The sequence below is a fragment of the Elephantulus edwardii genome, unplaced genomic scaffold, assembly GCF_000299155.1.
Source record: "Elephantulus edwardii isolate Elephantulus edwardi_28Jun2011 unplaced genomic scaffold, EleEdw1.0 scaffold00035, whole genome shotgun sequence".
NCBI lineage: Eukaryota > Metazoa > Chordata > Mammalia > Macroscelidea > Macroscelididae > Elephantulus > Elephantulus edwardii.
In genome coordinates this window covers 5,625,417-5,639,240 of record NW_006399785.1, presented here as the reverse complement: position 1 = coordinate 5,639,240, position 13,824 = coordinate 5,625,417, and positions in this window count along the sequence as shown.

Below are 13,824 nucleotides of genomic sequence, written 5' to 3'. Positions count from 1 at the left end.
AACTTATATATCTGTAATTCCTTCAATTCCTGAACAAGGGTTTTCATATAATATTGGTATAAAGTTTGGCTTCCCATAGAACATTATATTTGGGAGGTTGTAGGGACATCTCACGAGAAGGTAACCCTAGATGAAATGAACTGACACAATAACTGGGTAATTTGGCACAGCAGTGTTGGAGACAGTGAGATTTGCTTGGTGTAGGGCAGGGTTCAAGGGTGTTGCGTTTACCAGGGTCACTACGAGTTGCAGTTGACGTGGTGGTACATAATGGCATGTTTTGTTGATATTTTTTCAAGTTTCTTTGGTTTGCTATGTGCCATCCATTCATAGTAACCATAACACACAGGTTTTCAGGTTTTAAAGTATATCAAATATTCCCTTGTTTTCTTTGGACAGACACTTTTTGGTCCCGTATAAGGTTTTCCCATGAGCACAACTAAATGTTTCGGGAGTCCCGTTCTCCCAAATTGTAGCCACCGTGTGTTATGATCCAAATAGTCTAATGCCTGTGCATACTCAATAAAATGCAAGTAAAGCGCTTTCTGGTATTCTCTGCTTTTAGTAAGGATCCATCTGATACAGCAATGATATCCCTCATTTCACAGCCTCTTCTGGGTCCAGCCTTAGTTTCTTGTCAGATGCAAAATTACATCTATTCTTTGAATAGTTTTCATACTGATTTCAATTGAATATGATATTGATGATATGTTTCATGATTTCCACATTCTGTTGAATTACCTTTTGGGGAAATGGGAACAATTATTAATCTCTTTTAGTCAGTTGACCAGGTAGCTGTCTTGCAAATTTCTTGGCATAAACTACTAAACACATCCTGGGAGGCATCTATTTGTTAAAGCATGTATATTGATATTCCATCAATTCCAGGGGACTTACTTTTTTACCCATGCTGTCAGTGCAGCTTGAACTTCTTCTTTGCAGGACAGTTGGTTCTTGATCATATCCTACTTTCTGAAGAGTTTCACTGTCAAATGATGATTTTTGGTAGAGTGACTCACTATTTTCCTTTTGTCTTCTTTAGATACTTCTGTATCATTTGATATTTTGCACAAAGATTCCTTGAGAAATGCAAGTCAAAGCTTGCTATGTTTTCTAAAATTATTTTAAGAGGTTTGAATCTTTTATTTTGATAAGGTAGTTGTTGTTGTTACGTGTCATCAAATTGAGTACAACTCATAAGGACCTATGCATGACAAATCTGAACCCTGTTGTACCCTGTGCCATCATCATTGTTTCTGATACACTTGAGCCCAGTTTCTGTGTCAATCCACTTCATTGGAGATCTGCTCTCTTTCTTTGACCTTTACATTTACAAGCATTCTGTCCCTTTCCAAGGAATTGCTTTTCCTAGCAGCATGTCCACAGTATGAGAAATGAAGCTTTATCATTTTTGCATCCACGGAGTCCTCTGGCTATGTTGTAGTTGTTGTTAAGTGCCATCGAGTCATAGGCTACTCATAGAGGCCCTATGAACAAAAGTTCTCGACACTTGCGTGACTTTCATCCTTTCTCCAGGTTCATAGGGTTTTCGGAGGCAAGCTATTTATGGAAGTAGATGCCACCTCTGCTTCTAAGCTTGTCTTAACTGGGTAGCACCATCAAACATTGTCCACCATAAGTAACCATTATCGCATTGGACACATTAGTGTCACAGTGTTTAGCATAACAGCAACCACGAGCTATCGTTGTACAACAACTGGACAGACCAGGGCTATACCACTTAGAAGAATGTTTGACCAAAAACAAATAACCAGGCCTGAGGGCCACAGATTAAAATTATCCACCTTTGGCTTGGTAGCATAACTTTCAATCCACTAAGCCAACAGTGCTTTTTTGTTGTTGTTTAGTGTGGTCAAGTTATAGACAACTCACAGCGACCCTGTGGCTATAACTGTATGCAAACATATCCCTTGGTTCTTTTAGTAGTCCACAGTAAGATTCTTGCTGATGTTGTCTACTGTCTAGACAGAACGAAGCCACAGCTGACCCTCAGACAAGTTTTCCGAGGCAGTTCATGGCACTGTAGGAGATTTTCAGTCCTTCTCCAATGGAGCACTGGTGGCCTGGAACCACCTGCCTTCAGGGTTGAAGCACACCTTCTTGGATGTAGCAATGAACCAAAACATATGAAAGTTTATGAAGATGATTCAAGACTGGACAACATTATATTTTCTTGTAAATATGGTCACTTGGGGTTGCAAATGACTGATTCCCTGACATCTAACTGCATCAATATGATATTGTAAATTATTTAAAAGCATATTAAATTCTGGAAACACTTTAAAAAAACAGTACTTACCCTATCAAGTTAGAAAAGGAGTGCACCAACATTTTAATGGACATATTCCCATATGCATTTAATAGACATATTCCCATATGTCTTTGCAGCAAAAGGTGAATATTTTAACATAATTTTGGAAAGTCCATTGTCAGTGGATATATACTAGTGAGGAGGTAGTGTGAATGTTTATTTTGCTATTGATAAAACACACACACACATTATATATATAGATATAAAAATATATGTTGTTGTTGTTGTTATGTGCCATCGAGTCGCTTGCGACTCATAGCGACCCTAAACTCTGCTCTGTCCTGTGCCAATCGTACTGTCTCCAACACTCCCATCCCGATTACCCCAGTCACTCAATCAATCCACCTCATAGAGGGGCTTCCCCTCCTGTGCTGTCCCTCCACCCTCCAAGCATGATGTCCCTCTCCAAGGACAGGTCTCTCCTCACAACATGTCTAAAGTATGTTAGATGGAGCCTCAGAATCCTTGCCTCCAAGGAGCCACCAGGTTTAACCCTTTCCAGGACGAATCTGTTTGTTTTTCTAGCAGTCCATGGTACTCTCAATACTCTTCTCCAGCACCACAGCTCAAAGGTATCAATTCTATATATATATATATACACATACATATAGATTTCCCAAACACTCCTTCTCTCTCTATTGTAAATGTAAATCTAATACCTAAAGTTGTGAAATCTATCTTGTGAAAATGAAAAAAACAAAAAAGCAAACCAAACCAAAACCAAAAAGATAGTTCCTTCCCCTTGCCAGAATAGTTATAAAATGTTTTTATATAACACAGTATAATGCAATACATTATTATTGTTGTTAGGTACCGTCCAGTCATAGATGACTCACAGCAACCCTATGAATGAAAGACCTGAACACTTGAATAACTTTCATCATTTCTCCACGTTCATAGGGTTTCTGGAGGCAAGCTATTTCGGAAGTGGATGCCACTCCTTCTTATAAGCTTATTTTAGTTGGGAAGCTCCCCCAAACACTGTCCATCATGGGTAACCATTATCACATTTGACACATCAGTGCCACAGATAATGTAAAATAGGGAGCCAAAAACATGTTATCAAGAGAGACACCTTGTTTTTATTGTTATATGTTGCCAACTTGGCTCTGGACAATGGTAACTTCATCTATAAATACTAGCATTCTCAATTCTGCTCCATGCACATAATTGTTATGAATTTTGAATCCATTATTGTGGTTAATTCAACAATACATTTCATTAAGAATTTCTTTTATTTCTGTTGTCCTACTCTACCAGCAGAATGTATGTTTCTATTTCTTTGAGTCTGTCCTCATTATGTCACCATCATCACTCCTTCTGTAAGTCAAAGTGGTCAAAGTGGCACCATTTTTTCTTCCAAGGAAAACTTGGTTTTGTAGAAAACTCTTATAATGTATTTGTGGTGCCACAGAAGGCAATGTACAATTCAAACTGTATGAAAGTATCATGAGATCTTCCAAGTAAGCTATATCTCACAGCAAAACACACAATGATCTTGCCAATGCCAAACATAGAAAGCCGGTATCATAAATATCTGAGCGTAGTGTCCCATTGACAGGTGTGCTGATTTAGGAATCTTCTTTCACACCATTATGTATGTATGTATGTATATATATATTTTTTATGTAGAGCTTTTTAGTCCGTATGTTACCACCCAAGGAATGATCCAAGGAGGCTGTGCATTCCAGATGAATACAGTGTAGCCATGAAAGGGAGGGGTTCTGAATTTTAAAAAAATGCATAACACCATTTCTCCCTCCAATTGCTAAAATCTCAGAAAGGAACAATATTTTCATCCAAATTGCTGGCTTTCATTGTGCATATTAGAGCCAGATATGTAGTAAACCAGATGCAATTTGAGACTGGTGGAATTTATTTCTCAGCCAAGCAAGAAGCTGAATTAATAGACTTTTACTTTTGTTGAAATGAAAAAGTTGACGATTTTCCAGCATATTCCGACCAGATGGCATGCTCCGTTGCTTACAATTTTACTCCCTGTTGTGGATTACCTGCACGATGGGCTCCTCAAGGTGAATAGAGAAATGCCTTTGCCTTTTTGTATGGTAATCAAAGCAGGAGAGAGAGGAAAGACTTGAAAGTCCACCTCCAGCTGGGGTTCAAGCTGACCTAACTATCCAACTCCTTTCAGACCCTAGGAAGATTATACTTGTGTTTTGGTACCTATAAAACAAAGCATATTCACATTTTTAGTGTGAGATGGGGAGTAAAAGGATGCTTGTTGGCCAATGATCTAAATATAATTGCCATTGTTGAGGACTGTTAAGTCTATCTGACCAATTGCTGACCCTCCAGAGGGTTTTTCAGAGGCATTAAATCTCATGGGAGCTGATTGCACATCTTTCTTCCACCAATTAACTGGTGGATTTGAACTGCTTGCCTTTAAATTAGCAGCAGAACTCATTGCTATTAAGCCACCAGAGTGCCTTAAACATGACAGGACATGTTGATATTGAAGATTTCCATGAGTGATTCTGAGAGGCAAGGACAGCGAAGCTTTATCGCACATACTTTGGGCATATTGTCAGGAAAGGCAGGTCATTGGACAAGGACAACATGCTGAGAAAGATAAAGGATCAAATAAAGAGTGGAAGAATCCCAGCAAGATGAACTGTCACAGTGGGCTCCAGATGGCTTGTATTCTAACTCACAACCCTGACTCATTTTTAATAATATGTTCATAGATATAACAATGGCCATTTATATTTAAGAAATAAACATTAGGGAAGTTATGCAAACAGCTTCACAATTTTCCACCTGCCCTTGCCATTTTTCAAAGCCATAGTGCTAGCCTTACTATCTAGAGACTGTTAAAAATATATTTCTTGACTGTGAAATATGCCCACGTCCGCAGTAAGAGAGAACCCACATAGTACCATAATGCTGGAATTTCATTAATTCTTAATTGGCCAAACATTTTATTAATTATATCCATGGACACAATTTCTTTTGAATTGTACAATGTCTCGTCTCTTATCAGCCCAGATCTGTATAACTTTCTTATGTCTCACAATACAGAGATTCTTATTGATGAAAGTGGGTTAATCCTTCTCTCCCCAACTATGACAGAATAAGAAGTCTGCTCCAATTCTTTAAGTAGCCTTATATGGAAGCAGGTGTGACATCCACTTCCTAAACACCATGCCTCTAGAAACTCTATGAACATTGGTAAATGTTGATGGTTTTAGAGGGGCTTCAGGCCTTTTGTTTATAGGGTCGCTATGAGTAGTGCTTGACTTGAAGGCAGTCAACAACAAAAACAACAACATAAACCCAAGAGGAAATCTACTACAAAGCAAAATCAAGCTCTTTCTCATTGTAGATCATAGTTGGTTTTCATTGCTTTATGCTTCACACACAACGTTGAAATGGAAAATTTTCTTATATGAATCAGACCATTTAGATTTTTCAAATATGTCATTATGTGCTTTTAATTAGTGTTCGATTCATAGCTGACACTCTAGCAAGCTTCAGTGCCCTTAATTGCACAGAAGGAGATTCCTCATTTTTCTCTTTTGCAACAGCTTGTGAATTTGAACCTATTGCCTTTGGATAAATAGCAACTCCTTACTTCTAGGCACTAGAGCTTCCTTGTTATATATCTATCTCTATCTCTATATTTCTATCTCTATATGAATCTACACGATTATTTACCTATCTTCTATCTAGAGATATAAAAATGTAAATAAAGCCCTAGGGATTTATGGGATATCAATTGACATAGTTCAACAAACAGATGCAGGCCCGGATGTGCTCACCAGTTTGTGCCAAAAAAATCTGGACGACAACTGCCTGGCTAACTGAATGGAAGGATATGTGTTTATTTCCATTTTTTTAAAAAAATGGTGATCTGACAAATTGTGTAAATTATCAAACACTGTAATTAATATTGTACACAAGTGAAATCCTCCTGAAGATGATACCAAAAAACGCTACTGTAACAGTACATTATTAGAGAATCAGGAAAAGAGAGTGTCAGGGAAACATCCTGTCAACATACTTTTTATATGTGTGTGTGTGTGTGTGTGCATGTGCGCGCGCACGTGCATTCGCATGCACACTCCCTGTTATATCTTTGCCATATATGTTACAAATTGACCATTTAATATTTGTGTGGTTTGCGTGATATTGTTTGATTGTATGTATGTATATATGTGTGTGTGTGTATATTTGTTGTTGTTATGTACCAACATATGATTGCCTTTGAGTTGAGCATGACTCATAGCAACCCTGTAAACAAAAGGCCTGAAGCCTTCCTGTAACTATTGACATTTATAAGTAAATAAATGTTTATATGTATATATGTGTGTGTGTGTGTGTGTGTATACACACACATATATTGTTATTGTTGTTGTTGATTGCTCTAAAGTGGAGCACAACTCAGAGTGACCCTGTGAACAAAAGACCTTTAGCCTTTCTGTAACAGTCATCATTTCTCAAAGTTCATAGAGTTGCCAGAAGCATGTTGTTTAGGAAGTGGATGCCACTCCTGTATGTGTGTGTGTGTGTCTCTGTGTGTATGTAATTGAGTGCAATTTACCAACTTAAGTTCATCTGTATTTCCAAACTAATTTTTAATTTCTGCTTGTTGTTCATAGAATTTATACCTGATCAAGTTTGTATTGCTATAGTTATTGTTATATGTCGAGTCACCTGCAACTCATGGCAACTTTACATACAATATCTGTCATTTTTGCCCTATAAGCAGCCAGTCTCATTGTCCCAATGACAAAGCTACTCCCGTTACCCCAGGTACTGTGCCAATCCATCTAATTCAGTGTCTTCATCTCCTGCAGTATCTTTTCACCCTTTCAAGTATGATATCCCTCCCCAGGGATATGTGTCCAAAGTATGTGACATGGAGCTTCAAAATCTTTGCCTCCAAAGAGCAGCCTGGTTTCACCCTTTCCATGATAAACCTGTTTTTTTCTCTTGGATATCCATGGCATGTTCAACAATGTTCCCTGACACTACAACTGAAAGAAGTCAATTCTTGTGTCAATTCTTGTTCTTGTCCAGCTCTCTGATGCATAGAAAATAATTGTGAAGACCATGGCCTGGATCAGGCGCACCTTAGTTCCCAGATTGGCACCATTACTCTTTAGCACTTCGGAGAGGCCCTTCACAGCACCTTTCCCCAGAGCAAATCACCTTTTGAGTTCTTGGCTGCTGATAACAAGAATGTTGATTGTGGAACCAAATGAGTTGAAGTTGTTAACTATCTCAATTTCTTCTCCATCTTTCATGGTTCTGCCAATTGGCCAAGTGGTAAGAATCTTAATCTTCTTGATATTGAGTTTCAATTCATATTAAAGACTACAGTTCTTGGCCCTCTGCAGCAAGCTCTTCAGGTTCTCTTCAGATTCAGCGAGCAAAGTGGTATCATCTGTATGAAGTACGTTGTTGATGATTCTTCTTCCAATCCTGATTCCATATTCCTCATTATAAAGATCAGCACGTGGTATGATTTGTTCTGCACATAGATTGAAACGGTATGGAGACAGGATGCATCCTGACACACTCCTTTCCTGATTTTGAGTACAATCAGGTCTTCTGGGATTCCCACTCTTTTCAAGGTTAGCCACAAATGTTTGTGATCTACACTGTCAAAGGCCTTTAAATAGATTATGTAGCTGTGAAGTGATGAAATATTATAACAATGTATCCTAATAGGTTGACGCAAAACAGATCTAGTAACAACTGAAGACAGAAGATATAGAATATTACTGTTGTTGTTACATATCATAGAATCAGAACTAAATCATAGCTGATCCTTCAGCATGTTTTTAGTGGCTGTAAATCTAATGAAAAGAGGTTGTGCATCTTTCTACCTCAAAGAAACTGGTGAAGTTGAACTGATTGCCTTTGGGTTGGCAACACTGTAACTTATTAATACATTTATTTAGTTGAACTACTCAGTCAGGCTCTTTTCTCATAAACTCTCCCTGTTAGGTCTTACCAACACCACTCCCACATTGAACAGTATTTTACATCTGGATCACTCTTCCTTGTGTGAACACTGAGCTGTCTACATCTCTGACCACCTACAGAGTAACAGGTAATCAAAATGTCTGATCAAAATGTGGACAAAGGAGAATCTTCTAAAAATGGAGGTAATATGGAATTGTTAGTTTTTCATAGACTTAAATATACCCACTCGGCTGTTTATCACATGTAATAGAAACCATCTTGTGAAATGTTCTGAATAGTCCATACTGTTCATAATTGTGCAACATTCCCCAATTCTTTGGCTTTCTCCACTAACAGGAGGAAAATCTCTCACTCTCCCATATGCTTAGCTATTAAACTTTCAGTGCACTGCCAAAAAAATCTTGTCAAACAAATAACCAGACATACCACAGAAAGCAAAATTCTAGAATGATAAAATAAAATCTAATAACACTAACAGGTATGATGTTAGAATCCTAATAATGAAAGGTTTTGGTGAAATAGTCCATGCTTAGCAAGTCTTAAGTACTTTAAAAGTTATTTAAATATTTTATTTTTTCTGAAACAGAGTCACACCTTATAAAATACCAGGGACTTCCATTCATTTCATCAAATATGCACCTTCAGGAACAAATGTCCTGCTGGCTGTTGCATAAGTTGTTTCAAATTAATTTCCTCCGTTTTTGGTAGAGAAAAACAAACGCAAATTCTTTTTTAAAAATTTTGAGATATTCACTATAAAGAAGAGGAAGAAGAAGAAGAAGAAGAAGAAGAAGAAGAAGAAGAAGAAGAAGAAGCAGAAGCAGCAGCAACATGTTACTGACTGCACATTAAAAGTTATAAAATTATCCCTTCACTGTGAAGATGTTGCTGTTGTTGATTTCCTTCGAGTCAAGCACAACTCATAGTGATCCTGTGAACAAAAGACCTGAAGCCCTTTTACAACTATAGACATTTATCAAAGTTCATAGAGTTTATGGAGGCAAGTTATTTAGGAAGTGGATGTCACTCCTGTTTCCAAACCTGTCATAGTATGTTATTGCTGTTATGTGCCATCCAGTCACCTGTGATGTATAACAACCCTATGTACAGCAACTCTGTACCTTCCCTGTCTTGAGCCAGTCTTACTAATTGTGACACACCAACCCCCAATACCCCAGTTACTGCATCAATCCACTGTCTGTCCACCCTTCCAAGCATGATGTCCTTCTCCAAGGACTTGTCTCTCCTAGACACATGCACAAAGTAAGTGAAGAACTTCAAAATCCTAGCCTCCAAGGAGAGACTTTGTTTCACCCTCTCCAAGACAAACCTATTTGTTTTCTTGGAAGCCCATGGTATGTTCAAAACTCTTCTCCAAATTGAAGGCATGTATTCTTCTCCTGTCATCTTTAGTCATTGCCCAACTCTCCGAAGCATAACAAGTAATTGAGAAGACCATGGCCTGGATTAGGCACACCTTTGTATCTAGACTGACATCATTGCTCTTCAGCACTCTGCAGAGGTCGAGTAGAAATCACAGTTTGCACACTTTGGTGGGTGAAAGAAGAGGGTAAACTAAACATGAATGATCTGGAGGGGATCTGAAAAGACAGGGTAATGGTGGGCATAGTTCAATGGTGATTAATTACATAGAACATAATGAATGGTCATGATTGTATGAAACACAATGTCAATGAAGAGTACAAACTGTGTAAGCAAACCGTTTCAAATAAAAATTTTAAAATAAAAAGTTATAAAATCCAAGAAAACTATATGGTTATAATGAAGCTCAACATATCATTCACATTACATCAAATTCACAGATTCATATATGCTATTGTTTTTTAAAAAACATTTTCTGGTCAAGACACAGCTCTGATAATAATTAAGGCTTCTTGTTAATGTGATCTTAAAAGAAAGTGAATGTCTTCTTGAAATCAGTTGTGAATCATAACAAATTTAGTATATAATTACCAAGAATATAAATTCAAGTCACTTAATTGCACTTTAGAGATATTATGCGTAACCCAACACGGCCCTTTGTGTGGAACAGAAGTTAATAGTGTACTGTAATATCAGGAAAGGTGTGCATCAGACTTGTGTCCTCCCACCATACTTCTTCAAACTGTATACTGAGTAAATTACCCAAGAAGTTGGGCTATATGCAGAAGAATGTGACATTGTGATTGGAGAAAATAAATCATTAACAACATGTGAGATGCAGGTGAAACAACTTTGCTGACAGTGAAAATGAATTGAAGTACTAACTGAAGAAGCGTTAAGACTGTAAGTATTAGTATGGATTACCTCTAACATAGAGAAAACAAAAATCCTTACAACTAGACCAATAAGCGACATCACAGAGGAAATATTTGAGGTGTCAAGCTTTTCATTGTACTTCAATCCATAAGCAGCAGTCATCTAAATAACCAGGACATAAAGAAAGATAAATCACTTATGTTTAGGAATGGAAAAATATTCACAAAGAGGTTATGCATTTAAATACATCCTGTAGTAAATTTTTATACTACCACAAATAGCGTATGAGAATTGTTGATCCATATATCACCAATGCTGGGAATTTCAACATTTTAAATATTTTATAATTGAATCATGTGACTTTAATCATATACACCAATTGCTAAGAGATGTGCAGCTCTGTTATACATTATTAACATGAAACATTTTTACCTATACAACATTCCTATACTATATGTATTTTTTATAAATTCATTTTTTTATTTATCAAATATTTTTATGAATATTTTTATTTTTAATTTTATTTTATTATTTTTTTGTGTGTGTACCATCAAATTGGATCTGACTGGTACAGGAAGAAATTGTCCCTCCTTCTCCAGCAGAGTATCTGGTGGATTCGAACTGTGCATCTCTGGCATTGCAATGCAGTTTGATAAGTTCATTGACTTTGAACATTAACTGTTGTGAAATCCTTCTTTGATTTCCTGATAATTGATTAATTGATCAATGGTTTACCTTTGTGCATTTATGTATAAGATCTGTTTGATGTTATATGTTTAGTGTTACTAAGTCAGTTCCAATTTATAGAAACCATGTATTCAACAAAATGAAACATTGCCTGGCACAGTACGTCCCTCATAATCATTGCTGTTTCAGCCCATTATTATAGTTAATGTGTCAGTTTTTCTTGTTGAGGGCTTTCTTCTTTTTCTCTGATTCTCTAAGTTACTAAATGTGATGTCCTTCTCTGGGGTCTGAACCCACCTGATAGCATGCTTCACAAAGACATGTGAGACAAAGTCCTGCTATCCTTGTTTCTAAGAAGCATTTTGGCTACAATTCTTTCAAGACAGATTTGCTTGTTCTCTTAGTAGTCCACGGCATGCTATATAATCTTTACTAAAACTTCAATTCAAAGTTTCAAAGTCCTTCCTGTAACATTAATAGAAGTTCTACAGTTATACACAGATGTCATCAGAATTAAAAATCTTAGTATCTTTGCTCTGTAGTTTTGTAAAATTTCTTTCAAATATCTATGTAAAGGACTCATCAGTGCTATATAAACCCAACCAATCTCTCAAGATTTATATAGATGGTGATATCCTCCAAAATATCATTTTTTTAAATACTCATCTGAAGATTAATTCTTCCTGGGCAAATATGCTGTTATTCCCAGGACAGTAGAGGGGCATTAACATATTGAATATACCTATTAAAGTTGCATTTCATAATATTTTAGGTTGTTTTTTAATTATGAAATAATGAGTTATAAACTATACTAAACACATTTTACACATGCGATAACAATGGCTTGAATATTACATACAATTTATTCAAATGTATTTTGATAGTAATTATGGTAAATCCAATTTTTAGTCAAACTGCTTTCTTCTTGACTCCAATTCTTCTACCTTCTCCATCAATCTATGTAGCTATGAAAGTTATAATTCCTTTAAATATAGTATGGGCAAATTGGAACAATTATTTTTCCTTTTTAAAAAATGATTTTTATTCTATATTGGTTTCCATACAAAATTGTATACATTTTGCTTTGCTTGTATACATATCTTGTGTTTCGTTCATTCTTTTAATCACAGTGTGTTTCATGCAATCATTCCCATATATTGTGTTTTGTAAAATTAATCATTATTGATCCACATTGAAAAGGTGGAGTAATGGTTCAATGTGGAATAACATTTTTAAAGCCCTTTGGATCTGTTTTCTTATCCATAAAGTGAGGACAAAAACACAATAAACTGTTTTTCTCATAATTAAATTATTTGATAATGGAAAGTGCTTAAATGTGATGTGGCACAGAATAGGATCTCAGCAAACACTAATTAATTGATTATTGATTTAATCTCCTGCCAACAAAACTTTAAACATTTTATAACAAAGAAAAATTTCTATTTATTTTTACATTCTGAGAGGGGATCCTAACAAATTTCTAGCTCAAAATATTTACCAGCTTGGAGTGAACAACAGCTGGACTCTACCAACCATCAAACTCTTCTATAGCTGTGCTGGGAATATAGGTTGTTAAGAAAATAAACATTATCCTCAAACCTAATATACTTCATCTTCCTAACAATTGAAGGATTCATTACTTTTAGAAAGCCTGTAGTAAGGGTTCATTATATGTTAAGACTTTAAAATTTCACCAAAGTGAAGATAACATTTTAAAAATAGGTTCATTTTGGTTACTTTCTTCTGGTTAATGTAATGGTTTCAGTACTATTAGTATTTAGTAGAGAAACCTTAGCACATTTAAGGAAGTTTCTCAGGAACATACTGTCGCCCTTCTGTCTAGGACTGACCTTCAGAGAAAGGTTGTCCTCATAAACCCGTCAGAAGTACACCTGACACAGAGAGCTGTTATCATACCGTGGATTACATCATCTATTCATCTTGGCTTGATTTCTCAATGTCTAAATGTTTCTGAAGTGTCTTTGTGGCTAGAGTTCTTTATTTCATCTATTACGGTCATTTATTACCAGCTGGTCTGCCACTGTTATTCTGGGCTTCACTAGAGGAGTTTGTTTCAAAGCCTTTCTGGCTGTAGACAAGAAGCATTATTTCTTTTTTTAAATTTTTCTTAATTTTCATTGAGTTTTTAACATGAGTTTATAGAGTACTTGGTATTCTATTAATTCACCATTGCATATTTTCCTCATTACCCACCCATCCTCAGTATGCTTTTCTCTTTGAAAAGAAACTCTCATTATTGCACAATTTCCACCCTCCCCACCCACCCATTCCCCACCCTACCCACTTCCCACCCCTAGTCATCCACTTTGCTATGCAGCTCTTATTCTGGACTGTTGCCATGCAAACAATATTCCTTTTTTTGGATGGAATGGGGTAGGCAGCATGACAAAAGTCATGGGGGCGGGTGGATTGTATACCAATGAAGGAATATTTCTTTTACTTTTTCAAATAGAAGAGGGAACTGCGGGGAGGAGTGGGCATGGAGAAAAGTGCAGCAACGAATGAATAGAAATCCAAAATCTCTGTAAATATTCATTAAAATTAATAAAATTTATAAAAAAGAAATTAGGTGT